The following is a 22,369-nucleotide window of genomic DNA, read 5'->3' on the forward strand; positions in this document are numbered from 1 at the left end:
AACTCCAAAATGAAACAAATGAATGGACTCTAAAGATTTCCTCTCAAGGAAACAACATCCTTTTGGATGTAGAAATTATACACAAATCAGTTACTTCAGTTTGTAATCAAACCTCCAAATTAGATACATCCATCTGAAAGCTCATTCTACCGTGTTTCTAGAGGAAGTAAACTAATAGATAATTAAGGCTAATTTTCTAACTTTTAACTGATGTTTTAAAATTTGTCTTAAACTTTTCTTCTACACCAGTCATTGTCACTTAGCCACCAGGAGCCCCATGACAGTAATATGGCCAAAATCGTCACAAATAGACCAGGAGGGCTCCAGCCTGTCACTGTAGGTTATCTGAACACAGGAGAGATGAAGTTTCTGCCCTCCTTTTTCTTACTGTCCCTCTTCTGGATGCTGACCAAAGACAAAAACTATAAGGTGCTTTAAAAATGTGTATGGTGGACTCATAGTAAATAGATCCATTTATGGGCTCTATCACTGAATTGTGACAAAAATTCCTGGCTCATTATCTAAAGCCAAAACCATCCTTCAGCTAAAATGCTGGTCTCTAATTGCCCTGCCTTTATTCACCATGGCCCTGTAACTACCTGATACTTGCCAGCAACATAATCAGAGTTTGGCTCTGCTTTACTCTCGTTACTTTGGTGCCTTTGAGGTGCTTCCTTCCCTCCTGCAGCCTTTTGGTCTTCTATGGAGTGGCCACGCTGTTCATCTGGTGGTCTTGCTTGCTTCCATGTTCCTGCAGGAAACTCAGCCATGTCAGGGCACCTGCCGCTGTCTTTTGTGAAATGCAGTACAGAGCAGGAAATAACATGGTTATACTTTCCTTCTGCTTGATTCCTGAGAGACAAGGAAAAAAAGGTGCTTTATGTAATACACAGAGTGGTGCAAATTATTCTGGGATCCACCAAATTAATCCATAATCAAACTTACAGGGGGCATCCTTAGCTCTTTATTACAGGATATTTCTAGGAAGAAAAACACTTAGGGATATTAAAAGCTGTTTCTCATATAGCTGATGAGTATTAAATATTTACTATATGCAAAGCAATGTGCTAATTGTCACATCAACCCTTGACATTTACCCGAGCATAATCAGTACTGTTGTTAGCTTCAATTTACTTGCGGAGAAACTGAGGTCAGAGAATATAAATAATAGGTGCAGTTTTGGACAGCTAGTAAAAAGCCTAGCACAGGTCTGTCTGACTTCACAGCGAACTGTATCCATTACACTGTATCACCTCTGATCTGTCTAGTGAGTTATTCCTATTTCACAGCAATGATATGAGGATTGCATGAGATTTTATGTGAAAACTATATAGTACAGTTCATGGCATAGTCTATGAAACTGGGCTGGCAGACTTCTTCTGGGAAGAGCTAGATAGTAAGTATTTTAGTCTTTACGGGCCATAGAATGTCTGTTGTAAACCCCCCGCCCCCACCCATCATGGGAGAGCCACCACAGACAGTCTGAAGTGAATGGGGCTTAGTAGTACACCAATAAAACTTTATTTACAAGCACAATTTCTAGTTCATAGTTTGTAGACCCCTGCTTCACAAGGTCAAAAGTGTAAACTTCTAACAGCATAATCAAGATTACAGTTTTATTCTTAATATCTTCCCCTTTGAGCTGTAATTGCTTCCCTCAACCCCAGGAACACTGTAGTATAGAACTGCTGCTGCAGTGCCCTTTTCAGTGTCTTTCTTGGCTACAGATACATGGATAATATAAAAATGTAACAGTAACTGTGAAGGTTGGGTAAATTTAAGCAGTAGAAAGCGATGTTCCAGCTGGAGGATAAGGCAAATGAAGACAGTAAACGCTGCCAGTCTTCAAAGGCCTTTTTAATTAGTGCCTGCAAAATGAAAAAAAAAAAAAAATAAGAGTATGATTGTTTACCAAGGCCAGTTATAGCTCATTAAACATTAGTGTTTCCCAAAGGGCTTTTTCCACATTGTCAAAAATATATGTGTCAAATTTTAGTTGAGAATTACATGACCAGATGGACTTGCCCAAAGCTCCATCTTACGGAACAACACAAATTAGAAACACTACTCCTAAGCCAAGAAGACTTTTCAGAACCATGTGTACAGACTGAGTATTTTAGTCCAGTCACCCCCACAACAATACTTTAGCAACTAAAGTAGGCCATCTGAATTGGAATAGGCCATCTGGTCCACCACCTTGCTTAAAGAAAGGAGTCTTTGTAGAGCACATCAGTAGAATTTTTGAGAAAATTTCCAATCTCATTTTACAGTTTTGGGTACCAAGACCCAAAGAGAGTTAGAGGATGGTCTGTGGTTACCCAGCTAGTCAGTGGCAAAACTGAAACTAGATCCCAGTTCTCTTAATTCCCAGGCTGGTATTCTTTTTTCTCATTGTTTCTAATAAGGTATGATTTACATACAGTAAAATCACCATTTTTAATGTACAGTTCTGCAAGTTTTAATAAATGCATATGGTTGTATAACAACCACCACCACAGTCAAGATATAACAGTTTTATAACTCCAGAAGATACTCTCCCTGCTACCCCCACGTTGTCAACGCTTCTCATTACCTCCAGCGTCTGGAAGCCACTGATAGGTCTTCTGTTCTTAGTTTTGCCCTTTCCAGAATGTCATATCATGGGACTCATAAAGTCTGGCTTCTTTCACTTGCTATAATACACTGAATCTTACCAAAGCTGAGGGTGTGTGTCACTTGTTCATTCACGCTCACTTTTTAGCATTGAGTTGGATGGATATACCAAAGTTATTTATCCATTGCCCAGGTGAAGGACATCTAGATTGTTTCCAATTTGGGCAAATACTAATAATGCTGGTAAGCATTCACAGTGACTTCTCTGGTAGTCCAGTGGTTAAGAGTTCACCTTCCAGTGCAGGGGGTGTGGGTTCGATCCCTGGTAGGGGGACTAAGATCCCATATGCCTTGCAGTGCAGAAAACCAAAACGTACCAGCAGAAGTTAATATGGTAACACATGCAATAAAGACTTTAAAAATGGTCCACATCAAGATTAAAATCTTTAAAAAGGATAAATAAAAGCGTGCACATACAGGTTTTTGTATAAACATCAGTTTTCATTCATTAGAAAAGTACCTAGAAGTGATTGCTGGGTTGCATACAACACGTTTCCCTTGGTAAGAACTGCTAGGCCAGTATTCTTAGGATAATCAAAATAGAACAGCAGTAGAGACTGACTTTAATACATATAAAATATTGGAGGTTTTCTGAAAGTCACTGCATCTCTGCAGATGTCCTCCCTAGCACTTCCTGGAGCCACTATAACTGTAAGAGGACCCTGCTTTCCTGGGAGTTTCTAATAAATTGTCTCAAGGTAGGTTTAGGTCAAATGTGTTTACAATTCACTCATTAATTCAATTTAAAAATTCTAGCATCTATATACAGGCAGTAGGGTATGGTTTTCCCCAGTTGTCCCTGAGAAAAGCTTCCTTTGCCTCTTTACTAAGGAATAAAATCTAGTAATATTTGCAGCTCCTAGAAGAAGAGAAAATGTGAGCCGCTCAGATTCCTTGTTATGTGTACATGAGCTATGTTTGATGGCTCTTTATAGTATCTCTCAGTTTATACTATTTAATTTCCAGGCTTCTCTATGTCTAATTACAGCTGTGTCACTGGTGTTATAACTCTGATGCTCACATATCAGGTGTCTTCATAATTGGCTCTTCTGTATCATAATTGGATAGCATTAAGTTTTTCCTCCTTAGTGCTCATGTATTCCATGAGCATGATAGTGACCCCCTTGGTTGTCCCCTTTGGTTTCTAATGGCTCCTTCTCAGGTGGGTGGCTTGCCGCCTTCCTCTACCACTCCCCAAATGTTGACACCCCCTGGAGGTAGGTCCTCTTGTTTCTTCTCGTTTTGCGGGCTGTCTAGAGAGCCTCGCCCACTCCCATTGCTTTAACCATCCCCGACTTCAAAGTTACTTTCAAATACATCTTAGACCTCTATGAAGCTTCAGTTCCTTACATTAATATCCTTAAAAGATGTGAACCTCTGATGAGTAGTCCACTGACATCTCAAATTTAAAATATCCAAAGTCAACCCAATTGTCTTTCCCACCAGGTCTCCATCCAGTTCTCCTCCCTGTATTTCTTCTCAAGGTTATTAATGCCTTATTCACGCCATCACCTGAGTGAAGAAGGCTTGGAGTCACCTGTACTCCTCCTGTCCCCTCTCTACTCACATGTAATCAGTGAGCAAACGCTCTGAATTCTGTTTGTAAAATGGCTTTCTAGTCAGTCCCTGCCTCACCCTCATCCTTGTCACTGTGTTAAATTACCTCCCTTTGGCCTCTTCCCAGGCCACTGGACGGAGAAAGCAATGGCACCCCACTCCAGTACTCTTGCCTGGAAAATTCCCTGGATGGAGGAGCCTGGAAGGCTGCAGTCCATGGGGTCCCTAAGAGTTGGACACGACTGAGTGACTTCACTTTCACTTTTCACTTTCATGCATTGGAGAAGGCAATGGCAACTCACTCCAGTGTTCTTGCCTGGAGAATCCCAGGGACGGGGGAGCCTGGTGGGCTGCCATCTATGGGGTCACACAGAGTCGGACACGACTAAAACGACTTAGCAGCAGCAGCAGCAGCAGGCCATTAGAATAACATACTAGTTATGATTTTGCTCTCTAGTCTCTACCTTGCCCCATTCATTCTCCTTTAACTTCCAACTTCGGTTGCCAGAGTTAATTTAAATATATATCTGATGACATTATTTCCCTCCTAAAAAAAAAAACAAAAACATTTGATGACTCCCAGTTGCCTAAGGAATAAAATCCAAACTCTTTAGTATTCCATAGAAATCCATTCTAAAGCATTTCATAGGTGTATTAACTTTGGGCAAGTTACTTGTCGGAGATTAAGTTTCCTTAGTTGTAAAAATGGGGACTGAATCTATTTCATCGAGTTGTTATGAATATGATATAATAAAAAGGACCAAGCCAGGATGAGACATCACCTCTTCTGAGAAGCCTTACCTTATCTCTCAGGCAGAACCAATCACACTGTTCTCTGCATTTCTAAGCGCATTGTTCATACTAATAATCTATTCATTACACAGTGTCTGTTGAATATCTGTTTGTTCTTCCATCCTGTTCTTCCAATGAGCAACAGGCTCTGTGGTAGACACTAGGGATAAAAGGAGCACCCAGTCTAGCCATAAGGATGGGTTGTGTGTGCTGTGGCAGAGATGCATAGATGTGCAGTGATGCCACAGAACTGGAACATAACCTCATCTGGGAAAAGGGGGTAAAGGGAGGTTTGCCGAAGGTGTAACTCTTTCAGTAGAAGTTGGAAATTAATTAAAGGGAAATGAATAGGGCAGGGCACAGACTAGAGAGCAAATCATAACTAGTAGGTTATCCTAATGGCCTGGGAAGGGGCCAAAGGGAGGTGGTTTAACACAGTGACAAGGGTGGGGGTGAAGCAGGGACTGACTGGAAAGCCATTTTACAAACAGAATTCAGAGGGTTTGCTCACTCATTACATGTGAGTGGGGAGGGCACAGGAGGAGTACAGGTGACTCTGAATCTTCTTCACTTAGATGGCGTGAATAAGGCATTGATAACCTTGAGAAGAAATACAGGGAGAAGAGCTTGATCTTAAAGGATGGAAGTTTTGACAGAGGGCCATGAGCTGGCATGAGGCAGGAGCGGAAGCTTGGCCTCAGGCGTGGGCACGTGGGGTGTCTTTGTCTCCCCTGCAGATCATGGGCCTCCTCAGTTGTCACCTGATTTTGCTGTGCTCTCCTATCTCCCAGCACCATGTCTCACAGAGAGTGAATCCTCTGTTTAAATGTGTTTTGCTGATTTAAGTTTAATTGTTGCCCTTTTCTCCTTATGTACCAGCTCTTATTTCATTTTCAATGTCATCTTCTCAAAACAGTGAATACAGTATCATTTTTTAAATGGGTTTGTAATAAAAGAGAGTCGCTAAATAGCCATTTTGCATTATCCATGGGCAAAATTGCCCCAAATTGTAATCCTTTGTGCTCGCATTGTATTGAATTGATTAGTGCAGTGGCTGTGGTTCTTAAATGTATATACCTTTGGTGAGGACTCTTAAGTACATAAGCCCGCCCCCCGCCCCACATACATTGAGTTGTACCTCATATTTTCAAGTCTTCAACGTTCTCCTCAGTGACACTCAACTGACCATAGAATGAACCTTTTCTCATAAAACCCAGTTAATTCTCCAGGGGCTCACAGTAGGTGAGGACATTGAATGAGTGATTCAATAGGATTATATGCGGATTATTCCTTTTCCCACTGGAGTCTTCCATTGCCTCTTCTTCCTTCAGCATTGTTTGATCATACCCTACCAACCACATGCCCTTCCCAGTCTCCAAGACAGTCTTTCTTCAACCTGCTGCCTTCTTGGGCTTTACCTTCAACACACTTTGGGGATCTTCACACCCTGTTTCACATAGTTTGCAATTAGGAATATTTCTAATTGTATCAGGTCTTTGTGCCTTCAGAGAAATTCTCCTTGGTATGAGATTTGTGTTTCGTTTCCTAAACACAGGCTTCTTTGGGGAATCACTAAGCTCTCACATCAGTTCATCGGTAGGAGTTAGCATTGTGACAAGTCCATCCTAGCTAGTGTCCACTCCCGTTTCATTTTCATTCTGAAGTTCATCATGGCCATTCAGAAAGTGTTTTGTTTGAGGCTTGAAATGGACCCATGATTCTAGTCTGTTGTAGTCTTCATGGCTGAAAAATATCTGCTTGTTCTGAGTACCCTGATGGCCCCTCTATCTAGTAGATGGTGGAAGTGTTCACACATCTTTCTAATTTGGACACATTCTGCCAGGAATTATTCTTGTCATTATTTCTCCACAACTCCGTGTCTTGTGGTATCTTTTGCATGGTACAGTTCCCATTAGGAAACCCCCACAGACTCCAAATTCTTCATGTCTGCCTCTGCAAAAATCATCAACCTTGAAATTCTCTGCCATTGACCCCTTTGCATTAAATGTTCTAAATGAAGTTAAAAATATAGTTGGTGTTTCTTGTTTGGACAATTCAAGATGGCCATGAGATTGCACTGTTATGTCACCTCATGGTTTGAAGAACCTCCAGTGACTGATATTGCAATGAAGGTGATATGTGGGTTTTCCACGACTGACATTGGTCCATTTCTTTGGGGGGAAGTCTGGATCCTGAAATCTGAGCTGTATGGTATTCAACTCCCCTATGGGTTTTTAGAAAGGCACTTGAGAAGGACAATGGCATGTGGACCTGATACGAGAAAATCAAAGCCATTGGTAAGGATGCATAGAGCAGTGTTGGATTTTTTTAAGAAAAAAGAAAATATGCCATGTAAATGCTTTAGGATTTCTGTCCCTAGTATTATATATGATATATTACTTTTGCTGTGGCTTATTTCTTTGGGGCAACCAATTCTCAGTGCCTGGAGTTAAGTTCTGCACAGTGTAGATGGTCAAGATTCTCCTTACATCCGAGTTTCTACATGCCAGTTCTAGAAGGCCCCACATACACACATGTACTCTGAATGGCCCAGCCTTGTTTCCCAGCCAAGAATTAAAACCTTTTGTTCTTCTCTGAAATAGCCCCTCCATTCTTTGTGTCCCTTTTTGGTTTGTTTATCCCTTTATAGTAGCAGTTATACAATCATCCAGTAATTCATCTAAAAGCAAGTTTATTGAGATCCTACCATGTACCCAGCACTTTATCTATGTGTTAGGGATACAGGGATGAATATGACATTTCTTGACCTTGAAGTCAAGCAAAATAGATAAGAGTAACAAAGGTAAATGTAGAATTCTAGGATCTTATAGGAAGGTCGTCTGATTTAGAAGGAATGTGTCAGGAAAGATTCTGAGAGTAAGTGACCTCTGAACTGAACTAGGTGCTATAATTAGCAGAGTGTGTTTACTTTCTCTCTAATCATCAAGCAGATATAAAATTGCTAAGATGATAAGAACTTTGGAGAGTTTATTTACTAACATCATAGATTTACTTCTGAGTGTCTGCTATGTGTCCGCCTTGACTGAATGTTGGTGAAATTCAGTAGACATGATAGATATGGTTCTCCCATACATGGATTTTGTGTTTTACTGAGGAAGGCACTCATCAAAGAAAGAATCATAGTAACACAACAAGTGATGTGAAAGGGGACGTTAGTTACACTTTGGGGAGGGAATTCCCTGACTCTGAAAGATCAGGAAAACCTCCCTCAGGCTGAGATCTAAAAGAGGAAGAGGCAGTAACTAAAGCAAATGGGAATTGGGAAGATGTCTCAGGGAGAGGGAACAGCCTGTTCTAAGGTCAAGGTTGAAGAGAAAGCTCGGTGCATTCCAGGAACACAAGGAAGGCTAGTATGATTACAGGTGAAGAGAGAGGGAGAAGGGACACCAGCCAGCAGGAAGCCAGGCTGAAAAGATCCCACATGCTGTAACAAGAGTCTTGAGAGTCCCTTGGACTGCAAGGAGATCAAACCAGTCCATCCTAAAGGAAATCAGTCCTGAATATTCATTGGAAGGACTGATGCTAAAGCTGAAACTCCAATACTTTGGCCACCTGATGTGAAGAACTGACTCGTTTGAAAAGACCCCGATGATGGGAAAGATTGAATGAAGGAGGAGAAGGGGACAACAGAGGATGAGATGGTTGGATGGCATCACCAACTTGATGGATGTGAGTTTGAGCAAGCTCTGGGAGTTGATGATGGACAGGGAAGCCTGGTGTGCTAGAGTCCATGGGGTCGCAAAGAGTCGGACACGACTGAGTGACTGAACTGAACTGAAGGAATTTAGAGACAATGAGGAGACACTGAAGGGTTTCAGACTGGAGACAATGCTGATCAGATCTGTATATCAAAAGATGAGAAGAGGCACTGGAGAAGGACAAGACAGGGGGCCAGACATCCAGGCAGGAAGCTGTTGCATTGATCTGTGCAGGAGATGATGACATCCTGAGCGAGGGTGGTGGCAGCGGGGGTGAAGAGGAATCAACTTGAGAGACTAGAGACTTCCCTGGTGGTCCAGTGGCTAAGACTCTGTGCTCCCAATGCAGAGGGCCCAGGTTCAATCCCTGGTCAAGGAACTAGATCCCACATGCCATAACTAACAGTTTGCATGCCACAATTAAAGATCCCACGTGCTGTAACAAAGGTCAAAGATCCCGTGTGCTGCAACTACAAGCCAGCATAACCAAATAAGTAATATTTTTTTTAAAAAGCAACTCAAGAGACTCGGCTACCTGGGATGGTAGATCAAGAACCAGTAGATGAGAGGATTCAGTAGCATCATTCTCTCTTCTGCACCCCAGTCTGCTCCCTCAAATCCATGACCTCCCTGTTGCAGAAGTATCTGGGCAGGCTTCTTCAAAATGTAGATTTCGAGACCTTACTCTGAAACTGTCATGTCAGGCTCTCCAGCCCAGGTGTTAGTATTTTAGACAGCTTCACCCCCATATGACTCTGACACTTATGAAAGGTTGGGGGCCACTGCCAAGCACTGTGTAGATTCAGCACACAGAGTACTCCAGGCGCTCATCCCTCCTGTAGCATCAGAGTAAACCTCCCTTTGGGCTTAATGAGTCTGCTCGTCATACCCGGGTGAACTCAGAGAGAGGCATCAGCCCTTGGGGTGCAGGAGGGTATCTCACCTTAAAACCCACATGGAATGGAGCCCATCTAACAGATCACCCAGCCTTGTAGGTGAGGTCCCCAAGCTCTAAGCGGCCGTTTTTCCACAGTTCTCAGGACACAACACCACTGCAATCCTACATCCTGTATCCCCCAGGAGAAATGAAACAAACTCTCCTGGGCAGTCAGTCCTGCAGGGCAAGACAGAAGGTGATTCACAGAGCACCTCCACTATCTCTTGGATGTGGCAGGTATCAGGGCAAAGCTATAGTGGTAGGACCTCCAGTAAAGCCACAGGAGAGGAAAAGACAAAGAAAAGGACGTGTTTCATCTCCAGCAAGAACACTTTAGGTGTTTATATTGGAAACCAGGGAGGTTTCATCATTTGGCAGTCATTTTCAAAATCATGAATACTTAATATTACCATTAGATGCTGTTTTTATTTCAAAGGCACAGGTTACCAATGTTATCACAAAGGGCAAGTCTGGAGCTAATACTGATTGTGCACCTGTTTGCACATTTGGCATTTTAAATTCCATATTTAGTTCACACAATAACTTTGCAAGGTAGTTGTCATGAAACGCATATTACAGGTAAAGAAACTGAGGCCCAGAGAGCTGCAGTGCTACACAATTAAAACAAGCAGATGCAAGGATTCTTCAGAGAAACAGAACCAATAGGAGATACATATAAAATATTGTATAGGAGATACAAGCATAAGCAGGGAAAGAGAGAAGGGGCTGAACTGATTAACTGAGTGTCCATTAGAAATTAGCTCTCATGATCATGGGGGCCAAGATCTATAGTCAGAAAGCTGGGACCCCAGGACAGCCAATGGTGTAGTCCCAGTCCAAATATTGGCAGGCTGAAAACCCAAGAAGAGCTAGTGTTACAGTTCAAGTGCAAAGGCCGGGAAACAACCCAGCGTCCCAGCTCAAGACAAGTCAGGCAGGAGGGGTTCACTTTTACTTGAGGGGGGGATGAACCTTTTTGTTCTGTGCAAGTCTTTGACTGATTGGTTGAGGCCCACCCACACTGGAGAGAGCAATCTGCTTTATTCCTCTACCTATTCAAATGTTAATCTCATCCAAAACACCCTCACAGACACACTCAAAACAACATTTGACAAATATCTGAGCACCCTGTGGCTCAGTCAAGTTGACACGTAAAATTAATCACCCCAGTGGATAAGATAACTAGTTGTCTCCAAAACCAATGCCCTTTCTTTCCAACCTACCTGCCTGCTGTGAAGTATCTCTTCTTTCAAAGATGCAGTTATTTTTCTTTTATAAAAAACTCTCAGTGCCAATGCACTTTTAAACATTAATGCTTGAGGCTGTTCAAATAAAAGATTTTTCTTAATAGCTTGCTTATCACACCTGGTTATCACTCTCCATCCCCCATTTTCCATGATTTAGGGCTGCTAGGAATGGGAGGGTGTCATTTTGCTGGGCTGTTTCTTGCATACCTGAGATTTGGGGGCACTAAGAAATCAAATTTGTTCATCTCCCAACTTGACATCATAATGAAGCAGAGATGCCAACCCAGCATTTCCTGATGTCCCTCAAATATCCTGAGTAATCTTAATCTTATTAGATCAATGATGTGAAATTTAAATTGATTGCCAGTTGCCATTTTAATTGATTTAATTGAAATTGATTCGGCATAAAGGAGTGCACAGAAAATTATTAACAGCGCCCTCAAAGGTTTCAAGTGTCTGCTTTGTAAGAGGTGATGGAGCTTTGACGTTTATATCAGAAGACTCAGTCTTTCCAAGTTATATCAGAGAAGTAAAGCGAATGTTTAGCACTAAAAACCATGGAACATTGATGAGGTTCACATACAGAGGGTCTGAAAATATATGAGAAGCGTTTGACTGTACTTTCCAGTTCGTCCCATTTCTATCATGTTCTTTGGTCGTCATGAGTTTGTGTTCACTATAAGCTACATATGTGGGTATTTATTACTGCTAAGTATTGGAAAATTTGATTCTTGCCATTTGGGTCCCTAAAATTCAGACCACACTATGGAATGGAGGAATAGATGAAATAATAGCAGGAAAAGTCTCATTGACCTAAAATTGTTTTTGTAATTTTTTAAATTAATTGATCCTCTCTTGAGGCTTGGATATCTGTTTTGCTACATGAAGAGTTTTACTATAATAATTTTGATCTAGCAGGATTTTACCTTACTTAGGCAAAAATAAATGGCCTTTAATTCTCTGTTTCTAAAAGTTCAGATATGCATTATCTTTTCTGCTTCCTCTTCCCTTTCCCTCTTTTTTTCTCCCCAGCTTCTCTCCACTCCCCATTTCTTCACTGGAGACCCCTCTCAGCCTGCAGAAGAACCATTAGAAATTTATTAATTAAAGACCAGTTTCTGCTTCTTTGCCAGGGACAATCATTTGTTTTAGAGCTGATTTTGTGCTTTAATTAAATGAGCATGTCATTCAGCCAAATGAATTCATTTATATTTATTTATCTAGTTCTTTGGCCTGGACTTTCTTAGCAGGGTCTCGGGCGCATCACATTTGCTCACAGAATGAACTGGAAAGTGTCTCATGTCAGTTTAAGAGGTTCACAAATGGTTACTCCTCCCCATAAAAGCTGCATGAACAAAGCTGCGATTAGCAAATGTGCAAATGGCTGTTTCCTCAAGTCAAGGTCATCAGAGGAGCCATATTGATTATGTTTGTGCATACACGTGTGTCCTGCTAGAGCAGGAAAGTGAGGATTACCCATCACCACAGTCACTTCAGACCTTAAGAAGGTGTCAGAGGTCATGTTTTGACCATCTGGGCATCTACTGGCCTTTTCAAAATGCTAATGGATGATGCAAAGTTTAAATTCTACCCAATCTTTCCCATCAGATTTTGGGTTAGATTACCTACCGAGTATAGACTGTGTCTAACATTATAATAGACAATTTATAATGAGCTTCCCAGGTGGCTCAGTGGTAAGGAATCTGCCTGCCAATGCAGGAGATGCGAGTTTGATCCCTAGATGGGGGAAATCTCCTGGAGAAGGAGATGGCAATCCAGTCCAGTATTCTTGCCTGGGAAATCCCATGGACAGAGGAGCCTGGCACGCTACAGTCCATGAGTTTGTAAAGAGTCAGTCATGACTTAGCACACACACAATATTATAATAGGTGCTTTACGTTATGAAAATGGAATGAACATACTTATTCATTCACTAGTTCAACAACTTTTGTTGAGTGCCTATTATGTGTCAGGCTAGATATTAGGACTCAATGATGAATAATGCAGTCCTTGAAATGGGACAAGTAGGCCAGCTGCAGAAGACTCACTAGAGTCTTTCTGGCATGAGAGAATCATGTTCCCTTTCCAGAAGACTGATGCACTGGTTCTTAAGAGTTCTCATCTGCTTTTCCAGAACACATACCAAAGGGGATAAATGTTACCTTAAGATGCTTTTGAACTGTGGTGTTGGAGAAGACTCTTGAGAGTCCCTTGGACTGCAAGGGGTTCCAACCAGTCCATTCTGAAGGAGATCAGCCCTGGGATTTCTTTGGAAGGAATGATGCTTAAGCTGAAACTCCAGTACTTTGGCCACCTCATGCGAAGAGTTGACTCATTGGAAAAGAGTCTGATGCTGGGAGGGATTGGGGTCAGGAGGAAAAGGGGACGACAGAGGATGAGATGGCTGGATGGCATCACTGAGTCAATGGACGTGAGTCTGAGTGAACTCCGGGAGTTGGTGATGGACAGGGAGGCCTGGCATGCTGAGATTCATGGGGTCACAAAGAGTCAGACACGACTGAGTGACTGAACTGAACTGAACTAAGTTCTTACCAGGAAGAAACAAGTACAGTTAAAGCAGTTCTCCATCTGATTGAAAGGATGGGAAAGGGTGCTGATGCCCACCTGGCACTGATAGACTTTTATTTAGACTTTCTGGTGATCTCACAGCTACAGATAACAAACTCCTTAATCACCCATCCTTTGTGACAAAATCCCTATGGGTGTAAAGAGTAACTCTGTAATTAAAAATAACTGTGTCCTTCATGACACATATTGCCATTTTCCCTGCTGAACTACAAACAGGCTTTGACTCCATCTGGAGTCTCGGGGGTTTTGTTTTTTATCTAAAATTGTCTGAACACAAAACTAGGTTTTAAGGGCTTGACCGTTGAGTTTCCAACAGCTTAACAAGTTACTCCTTAATGGAATAGGCATAATGTTAATCTTGAAGTCATTTGTTTTCTTCTCTGCATCATAATAAGAGCGGAAATTATGACAACTCGGCAGTTTCTAATATGAGAGACATTTGGGCTGGGAGTCAGTCTGTTGAATTCAACCAGCACTGGGATTAGGAACTGCCAGTACTTGAGTTTCCTCATCCTTAAAATAGTTCCTGGTAGATAATAAGTACTGTGACAATACAGATAATTGAAATAATTCTTGCTTAGACTCTGGGGAGCCTATTCCATTCAAGCCCTAGGCTTAGAAAGGAAAGGTTGAGAAAGAGTTGACTTCTTTGTCCCTTGATATGGGTGTGGAAAGTGTTGACTGTGGCAGAAATCCTACTGCCCAGGTGGAGAGAAGAAGGTGACTGGGTGTTTACAAAGATAGGAGAATGGCTTCAGCTTAGGAGCACCATCCCAGACCCTGAAATGTAGCTCATAGAGTATTCAATTGGATAGACATTTACTGAGCACATATTAGATGCTAAATACTATACTGATTTAAGACAACCCTGCCTTCAAGGATCCTTCAGTCCAGTGAGTGTTTCAAAGACTTAGACTTTTAACTTCTTAGAGTCATATTAAAATTGATCCACAAATCCAGAATCCTTAGTCCCAGGTGAGGCCAGGGTGACTAGCAACAATAGCAACAATCACTATCCTTTATTATATATTTATTATGTATCAGCTCTGTTTTAAACTCTCTGTTTACACTGTCATTGTATCCTTTCAACAACTATGAGACTCTTAAGATGGAAGCTATTATTTTCCCTGCTTAGTGGATAAAATAACCGAGGCACAGAGAATTGAAGAGACTTGAACCAGGTCCCAGTTTCAGAAGTGACAGGGCAAGGATTTGAACAGGCTTTCTTCGAAGCCCACTCTTAGACACCAGGCTAAGTGTGCAGGTGCAACCATAATGGCATGGAGAAAAGACATGCAAGGAGAGTGTTGGAACTGCAGGTTAAAAAAAAGTACAGCATTGCACATATAAAAATTCAAGTTCTGTAGAGACTCACATTGACTTCTTCTAATAATGCAATACCCTGTGAATATATTTCATGATTCCTCTGTGCCATGTTCCATGCCAGGTACTAGAGTTACAGTTCAGAATAGAGCGGAAATGGTCCCTGCCCTGGGTGATTTTATTTTATTTGTATTGAAGTATAATCACTTTACAATGTTGTCTGTGTTTCTGCTGTACAACAAAGTGAATCAGCAATATGTATACATATGTCCCCTCTGTCTTGAAACTCCCTCCCAATCCCCCACCGCCAACCTAGGTCATCATAGAGCATGAAGCTGAGCTCCCTATGTTATACAGCAGCTTCCCACTAGCTATTGATCTTATATACAGTAGTTAAATATGTGAGTGCTACTCTCCCAATTCGTCCCACCCTCTCCTAACCCCCACCTTGGGTCCACACAGCCATTCTCTCCATCTGCTTCTCTACTTCTGCCCTACAAAGAGGTTCATCAGTACCATTTTTCTAGATTCCACATATGTGCTAATAGGCGATACTTGTGTTCCTCTTTCTGACTTAACTTCACTCTGTATGATAGACTCTAGGTTCATCCACATCTCTACAAATGACCCAGTTGATTTTAGAACCTCAAAGGGAGGTGGATGTGAGAAAAGAAAGAAGGCTGCATGTAAATATAGTCACATCTCATTTAATGCCATCCCCGGCAGCACTGATTCATTATAACTACTTCTTTCTTAAATGTTTCCTTTAAAAAAAAATTGTTTAGACCTATAACTATCCAGAATAGTTACTAACCTATATCTTATCCATTCTCTGAATTGCCCCACTCTGTAGTCATGCAGTCAGCTGCTACAGCTCACCTTAGTGTACACTCAGCCCATGAGCATGGGGCTACTACTCTGGAACATTTTCAATCAATCAGCAATCTTTCTTCATAGTCTAAGTTTACTGTGCTCCTTGCTTATATTTATTCTGCTTTGGCCTCTTTCTACCATTAATTTTGTCATCTGGTGACCAGTTTTGACCATAATGGCATGAAGAAAAGACATGCAAGGGACACTGTTGGAACTGCAGTTAAAAAAAAAAAATACATCATTGCACGTATAACAATTCAAGTTCTGTAGAGACTCACATTGACTTTTTCTAATAATGTAAATTGTTATTTTTTTAATTGGAGAATAATTGCTTTACAATAATGTGTTGGCATAACTATATATATATATATATATCTCCCCTACCTCTGGAGCCTCCCTCCCACCCCTCCCCTCACATTGACTTTTAAGGTTTCAAATTTGCTTTCTGTAGGGACTCAAATTTGCCTTCAAAGGACCTAATGAAAGCCAACAGGAATATCACAAAGTTGGCCAGTGGTTACTGGAAACAGTCTATGGTGAGAGTTACATGAGACTCCTTAGATTCAGAAGCGTGGCCGCCATTGTCCAATACCAGGGAGGCATCTCCAAGGGAGCTGCACTGCCCCCTGCAGGATTGTTCAGGTAGCACATCCCTCTCTGGGGTCCTGCCCACAGGAAATGAGGTGCGTGCGTGCGTGCGTGCGTGTGTCTGTCTGTCTGTCTGTCTGCCTGCGTGTAGGCTATGAAGTTTCATCAAGGGTAATGAAGAAATCATTGAAAATGTGAAGAGTGGCTCTACGTTAGGCTGGGGAGTAACAGTGACATTTAAGTGGTGACAAGAAGGAGAAATAAGGGTTGCCAGGTAGAGTAGAGGAAGAACAAGCAGGCTAATGGGAAAACATGTGCCAAATATTGGAGCATAATAGAGGTTAGCATTACCTGGAAACTGAGCATAGTCCACAGACCGGACCTCAGAGCTCATCACACGGCCCAGACACAGCAGGGGCCCGATCCTGAGGGCCTGGGAGCCACGGTGAGGATCTGGAATAGCGGCTCCATAAGTAAAATGAGAGGCCATTTAGGGATTTTAAGCAGAGGAGCTATGAGATCTCATTTACATTGTAAAAGATCACGCTGGCAGCTGTGGGGAAAATGGATTGGAGAAGGGCGGGATGGAGCTGGGAAGGTCGGTGACGTTTGCAGAAATCCAGGTGAGGGCAGGCAGGTGATGGTTACAACTAGGGCGGTGGCCACTAAGATGAATGAGACAACAGGGTGGCTCTGTTTGCAGGTAGGATCAACAGGACTTGGTGCTGGAATGGGTGTGACTGAGGGAGGTTGCAGAGTGAGTCCCGGTTCCTGTCCTGAGCTGCTAGGTAGGTGGAGGAGCCTGGAGGGGGGAGTATGAGGCAGAGGATGGACTGAAACGTGAAGAGGTCAGTTTGGAGCTTGTTAAGTCTGAAGTGCCTTTGATACACGTAAGAAAGCGGATGTCTTGAGTGTGGAGCTCCAGTGAAGGATTGGCACAAACCTGTAGGTTTAGGAATCATCAGAATACATGTGTCCAGTATGCTGGGGGAAGGGGGGGTGCAGTCACTTAACCACAAAGCCTTCCTGACCTTTACTTACAGTAGGTCTTGTTTTACGTCAAATAAGAGAACTGCAGGGGCATACTCTTAGAGTGCTGGGTGTGCTTTCCTGACTGGGTCACCCATCTCGATTCTCTTCTGATAAAAGTTGTTCAAATGAAGATCAGAAAGGGCTTTGAGAGGGATGAGAGAGAATGTTGAGGAGAGATATCATGGAGTGGCATTATGAGGCTGTCCATCATGCCCTGTCCTCTGCCAGCTCCCCACCCCCCACCCCAGCATTACTTCTGTTGATATAGGATAAAGGATTGGAAAGTGACCCAAAGAATGAACCTCAGAGTCAGAGAATCTAGGTTATGACCCCAGCTCTGTCCCTCATCACCTAGGAGGCAATGTCAGATCCTCTCTGAAGGTAAGTTTTCTCTGCTGTCGAATGAGAACAAAAATATCTAGCTCACAGAATTGCTATAGGATTCAAACAGAGTTTTGCAAAGATTTGTTGGAGATCTGAATAAATGGTAGATAGGAAGAGAACCCACATCTAAGAAGACATTCTTTGCAGAGATGAGTAAAAAAGATGAGGTATGTGTTTTATAAGACTGTCCTAATCACTCAAACACTGAATTTCTGTTAAAGTTCAACAATCATCTCAAGCCAATGAGATAAGAGATTGGACATTGTATAGGATATATACACTGCCATTAAATTGCTTCTGACATTGGCCAGCTCTTTGTCAATCAGAATGACAATCATTACTATAGCAGTACCTAAAGACAGGTTTTCATTGTCTGTGAACAAGTCTGGAGAGTGGTTTAGAAGCTTCTAAAGATAGCTATGCATTTGGGTCCTTTTGATGATTTCATTTGTTCAGGATATATAGCTTGTTAAAGAATCATGCCTAATGTTTAGAGGTTCTTTATGAGAACATTTTACAAAACACAGTGTTTTTGCCTTTATCATTGTCAGACCAGAAGAATCCCTACCACAACTACCAGCAAACTGTCCATACTCTACCATTGCTATTCCCTAGATTCCATTGTTAATAGTTCCTTGTGTTTTAATGTTCCACTGAGAAATAGTCACGGTCATTACTCAGGTCAGCAGGTGTATCTGCTAAGCATCTCCTGTGTGCCCAATGCCGTTTGGACTCAGAGTGAAGATTCTTCCCTGTATTTCATTGACTCTGCCACTAGAGAACAATACAAGAGTATTTATAATTTAATACTCACTGGAGTCATGCATGGGGCTTCCCAGGTGGTACAGTAGTAAAGAATTGGCCTGCCGATGCAGGAGATGGAAGAGACACAGGTTTAATTCCTGGATTGGGAAGATCCCCTAGAGTAGGAAATGGCAACCTACTCCAGTGTTCTTTCCTGGAGAATCCCATGGACAGAAGAGCTGGGTGGGCTACAGTCCATGGGGTTGCAGAGAGTCGGACACGACTGAGTACAGCACGGCAGCACCAGTGGAGTCATACGTAATTAAGTGTTCTAGGATAGCTCTGTCCAATAGAACTTTCTCCATTTCCAATAGAACTTTCTCTATTTCCAATGGAACATGATGGAAATATTCTAGATTCACATTGCTCACTACAGTAGCTACTGACCACCTGTGGCTATTGAGCATTTGAAATATGGTTAGCATGACTCAGGGGCTGAATTTTTAATTTCATTTTAATTTACATGTAAGCAGCCATATGTGGCTACTAGCTACCATAGTGAACAGTGCAGCTCCAGTAATTCTAAGGAGAGATGGCTGTGAGCTCCAAGAATTCAGGAAGGAGGTAAGACTCCAGCCTGAGCTTAGAAGTAGGGAGGAAACTGGAGGGCCACTCTATCTAAGGTAACAGTGCGAGCAGAGGCTTTGAGGGAGGGGAAAGTGAGTGCTTTGTGAACATCACAGCAGGAAAGGCATTGAGGAAAATCAGATGAGTGAGACTTTCTGAAAGTGTCAAAGAAGAGGTTCCTGAGTCTAGACCATTCTTCTATTTTACATTTGGTATAAGTATTTCACCTGCATGAAGCCTCCCATATTTGGAACAGGGGTAATGTGGCATTGATTTTGTTATGCTTTCTATAAATAAATGAATTCCACAGAGTTATACCACACAGTATACTGGGTGTTCATTGAAGCTTTCAATACAAATCAGATGAGAATGTAAAGATAATTAAGAAGCATTTACTGGGACCTCCCTGGTAGTCCAGTGGCTAAGACTCCACACTCCCATTACAGGGGACCCAGGTTCAATCCCTGGTCAGGGAATCAGATTGGGCATGCCACAGCCAAGACCCAGCACTGCCAAACAATTTTGGGGGTTTTTCTTTAATAAGCAATTACTTAGCAGAGGTTAAAGGAACCCATGAGGGTGTTTAGTCACCCAGGGGTTAACAGAAGCAGAAGCCAGAAGGAGCAAAGGGACAAACTGTGTTCATGGAGTCTTCAGAGAGCTGTAGCCATGGGAGAGGGGTCAGCTAACTGCAGACTCCATAGCAGAGTGGTATAGCCTGTGCAGAACCATCAATCCAAGCAGGGAGGGGATGAGAGAATAGCCAAACCTCTTGCCTGTTGCCTCCTGCTGGTCTCTCACTAGATAAAAACAGCCAGAAGCAAGATGGCATGAAATCACAGGTAATGCAATCCACAGGAGTCAGCCTCCCAGAGCAGGACAGGACAGAAAAGGTGAGAATGGGTCATGGGGAAGGGACAGGGAAAAGAGGTGGAAATAAACAACACTCTCTTTTTTTTTAATGTTTAAAAAAATAGTGGCTTAGTTTGTGCTGCTAAAGCAAAAATACCATAGACTGGGTGACTTAAACAACAGAAATTTATTTCTCGTAGTTCTGGAGACTGGGAAGTCCAATACCAAGATGATAGCTGATTTGGTTCCTGGCAAGAATTCTCCTGGTTTGCAGACAGTTTCTTCCTTGCTGCCTCCTTGCATAATTGGAGGTAGTAGGTAGCAGTGTTGTAGGTAGCAGAGAGGGAAAAAAAGCAAGCTCTCTCATGGCTCATGTTGCAAGGGCACTAATCCCATTCATGAGGGCTCCAGCCTCATGACCTCATTTTTCCTCCCAAAAGCCCCACTTCCTAATATGTTCACATTAGGGATTAGAGCTTCAGCATATGAATTTTGGGAAGACACAAACATTTAGTCCACAGCAAATGGTAAAGTAGAAACTATATAAACATCTAATGTGTTGGTTAACCTATGACAAAACCATATAATTGAATGTGTACAGTGTTGAAATTATACGCAATGACAAGAGAAAGTTCTCACCAGACATTAAATGAATATGAAAATAGCATATGCAGGAAGTTTAAAATGTTATTTTTAGTGTATACACAGTAGATGTGTGAGTGTATCTTATAGGGAAAGAAAGAAAACTGGAAAGAAATGCACCAAAATTTTAAGTGGTATCTCTGGATGGTTGTTTGAGGGTGCTTTTTATTTTCTTCTTTGCACTCCTCAGTTTTCCAAATTTTCTAAAGCAACATAGTTACTGCATTTTTCTGACCTGGAACAATGTTTCTGTTGTTCTTGATATATCTGCAGGGCTACATTGAGTAGAGAGCAATGTGACCAAATTCCTTTTTATCAGCCAGATGGCAACCCATTCCAGTATTCTTGCCGTGGGCAGAGGAGCCTGGTGGGCTACAGTCCATGGGGTCGCACACAACTAAGCACGCATGTATGCACTAGCTCTGCAGTTCACTGGAGTCTCCTTTTGTATCCATTTCTGCAGTGATGACAGTGACCTGAGTTACATTTCTTAGTGTGCTAAAAATGGGATGAGTTCATAAAATGCTCCTCTTTTAAAACATTCTCCTGAGAAATCCTTAGGTCCTGGAGAATGGCCTGATTTCCTATTGATCTTTTTATTGCCTCAATTATTTCCTCAAACATGGTTAGTTAGTTCAGGTCCCCACCTTTCCCCATTGTCTATTATGTTTGGTTTCTGTTAAATATGAATCTTTGGCGGCACTTCCATTATTAAATTGACAGTTGCGTAATGCTATATTGGCATTTGTAAGAGTGAAGCATATTTCTTAGGCACCATGGAGACAGTAGCCATTTCTTTTTTTTGGAACCACCTGAGCAGAGCCAGTATTTTGTGCTCTTGTAATCTTCATCTTAAACACAGCAATCCATCTGTTTCATTGTTTTATTCTCTCCTGATAAGACTTCCCGCTGCTCTCCTCCTGATCTATAATCATCCGACCCTCATGGACTCTTGTAAACTGAATCATCACTAGTGATCTGATGATGACTTCTCATATAAGTTATCATTTCAGGAAACCCAATCCCTTTCCCTGGTTTGCTTTTTAACCTTCAGCTGCTGCCCAATTATTAGTTCTTTGGATGGCTGCTTCAGCAGCTTTTCTCTTGTACTTGCTTGTAGTAGGTATTAATAATAATAAGCAGTTCGTAAATGTGCACAATGTTGAATGCACGTAAGGTTATTGTTGACAGTCCTATTTGTAATCAGTTTTCCCGTTAGATGAGTTAGGATTCTTGTGGTTGCAAAGAACAGAAAGCCAAAAGTGGCTTCAGTAGAACAACAGGGCTTGGTAATACACATAGGTAAGAAGTCTTTGACTGGGCTTCAGAGCCAAGAGGCAGGAAACAGGGCCTCAGGTAGAAATACTAGGTTGGTCAAAAAGGTCGTTCAACTTGTGGACACAGTAGGGGAAGGAGAGGATGGAGCAAATTGAGAGTAGTGTGGAAACATATGCATTACCTTATGTAAAACAGATAGCCAGTGGGAATTTGCTGTATGATGCAAGGAACTCAAACCAGCGCTGTGACAACCTAGCGAGGTGAGATCAGGTGGAAGGAGGGAGGGTAGTTCAAAGGGAGGGGACACACGTATACCTGTGGCTGATTCCTGTTGATGTATGGCAGAAACCAGCACAATAATTATAAAGCAATTATCCTCCAATTAAAAATAAATACATTTTAAAAAGAAAGCAAAAATAAGCAAACAAAAAATAGAGAAGTATTTACATCAGTTATCTGCATGACTATACCATGCTGCCACTAAAAAATTTTCAAAGAAAAAATTATGAGATATTGATAACAATAAAATGCTA

At 41.9% G+C, this 22,369-nt stretch overlaps 1 protein-coding gene and 1 non-coding gene across 4 annotated transcripts in view; both read left to right on the forward strand.

Moving 5' to 3' along the window:
* SAMD12 (sterile alpha motif domain containing 12) overlaps nucleotides 1–22,369 on the forward strand; it is a 450,608-nt gene that overhangs the window by 261,780 nt on the left and 166,459 nt on the right. The window lies entirely within an intron of this gene.
* Nucleotides 9,027–9,099, forward strand: TRNAG-CCC (transfer RNA glycine (anticodon CCC)). The gene has a single exon. It is a non-coding gene; the product is annotated as a tRNA-Gly (tRNA).

This window comes from Bos javanicus, chromosome 14 (assembly GCF_032452875.1).
Source record: "Bos javanicus breed banteng chromosome 14, ARS-OSU_banteng_1.0, whole genome shotgun sequence".
In the NCBI taxonomy this organism is placed as follows: Eukaryota; Metazoa; Chordata; class Mammalia; order Artiodactyla; family Bovidae; genus Bos; species Bos javanicus.